Genomic DNA, 2,231 nt, shown 5'->3' on the forward strand with positions numbered 1-2,231 from the left:
GACAACGGATATTTAATGGCTAATATTTTACCAATAATGAATATCAAAAACCCAAAAACCACAATTTGGGAAAAAATAATAAAAACCACACTAACAATAAAAAGTAAAAGAAGTTTGAAAGTGACATGCCCGTCAAAACTCTTTCAGTTGTCAAGTTTCAGTTTGACAAGTTTTTATTATGTCAGCGTGTTCCTAAATATTTCCAGGGTACTGGCCTAATCGCTTAGGCCAAAGATCGCTTAGGTTTAAGATATTTTGATTTATGTCACACTTGACAGTACACTGATATTTTTTGGAAACACAACCCATATGTAGTCAGTGATGCCAACCTGCAGATAATTTCAGATCGGTGAGGAACCAATAGAAAATCTAGAAGTGTCTATCCTTACGCCATCTAGTTAAGATTGTTAAAATTAAAATTAAAAAATATAAATGAATATCCCTCATTGTATCTTTACCTTTACGTCTTTTCGACTCGACGATCATCTGAAAAAAACAATCCCGCCATATTTTACTTGATAGTTGATACTATGGTTGATACTGGCCTTCATAGATAAAGTATTATAGTATAGATATAGTCTTAGCCCGTCATCGCGTGGCCATTTTGTGCTTATTTTCATACAAGTAATGTACGTATATTTTCTTGAATATTTCTATTTGTCGATTATTTCGAAGCACATTATGATGCAGGAAAGAAAGTCAATTAGTTCATGATATCGATTAACTATAGTTCAAGTGATGAGAATCCGTAAACACACGTAAAAAGCTATGCAATTTTTATAGTCAAATTATTAATTGATGTGACATTTTTAGCACTAATGCCTTACATAACACGAATAAGGGATTAATATACTTATAAATTGTCTTTTTACCTAACAAAAATACCGATTGAAAAGCCCAAAAAACGTTGTTCAAAACTTACGTATTTAATGTTAAGTCCACGTGTTTGAGGCATTCTTTGACCATTCTTATGGTTTATTATTTAGCGGAACCACAAAACTCAACAATATCTAGCATTAAATGTTCACTAAAAACCTTTATTAACACTTTTATTGCATGATATATTATGCCGTCCGACTCCTTTGTTATGTCCTAGTAAGTAGGATATAACATTACACGCTTTTGACGCTTATTACACCAATATAAGGCTCTCTCCAGTATATAGTACCTCAACGCTGGCCTTAAGCTGGCCATGGTTAAAAAGCCGAGCGCGTATTATGAAAAAAAAAAAACATACAAAAACGTCATTTTGGACATATAATGGCTGCGTTCCAGAAGACGTTAATTTTGACCAAAACGCTCAAAACGTCCCCTTCTGCCGTTCCATTTGACGACCGCGGTCGTGTTGATCGCGACTATGACGTCACTCATGACGTCATCATTTTCGCTCAAAACGACCCTCGACGAAGATGGGTCAAAGTGGTCGTTCTAGTTTTTTTTTTAATTTTAACGTAACTATATCGCGAAAGCCATGTTCGGAAAGTTTTGATGAGAGAGTAGAGACAAAAAAAACTTCATATTATTTCATTACTAAAAATATTTTAATTGAAATATTATAATATTAAATAATATTTAAGTAATAAAATATTTTGATTGGAAAAGAAATTGTTTTAAATGAATGGTCAAATGATTTCTTATGAAATATATTAAGTACTAATTTTCGTCTCTCCTGAGTCGTACTTGACTTAGTATTACGCGGTATTGTTACTTAAAAACTTTATGTGACAATAGTCAATATGCAAAGTATGTGGTTTGTTATTGAAATATGATTCAATGTGAAAACTGAAATATAATAAAAGTTTAACTATATTAAAATATGATTACTTATGTAAAAAATGTAATACTAAAAACGAAACAAATATATTATTATGTATTTTATTTGTAAAATAAAATATGTAACTATAAACAATTACTTTTATTTACGACTTCAAGAAAAGGATCGTAATATCCAAGTTCTGTTCAATGTAAGTATGTATAAAAAAATATTATATGTTCTTTTTTTAAACTTTTCTCAAAACGCTCCATAATCCGTTCCACTTGGGTTTGTATCACTGACGCTCACATGCTAGTGGAACGGGAAAAACTACGGTTTTGAGCGTGAGCATTTTTAACGTCATCTGGAACGTGGGGTATGTTTGACAGTTCTCCTTCAGCAGCGTTCGGCGCTCCCTCAATGTCACACACGTTCATTTAGAGCCTTGTCGAACTGTACAATATTTTTAAATTAATTT

Source organism: Aricia agestis, chromosome 4, assembly GCF_905147365.1.
Source record: "Aricia agestis chromosome 4, ilAriAges1.1, whole genome shotgun sequence".
In the NCBI taxonomy this organism is placed as follows: domain Eukaryota; kingdom Metazoa; phylum Arthropoda; class Insecta; order Lepidoptera; family Lycaenidae; genus Aricia; species Aricia agestis.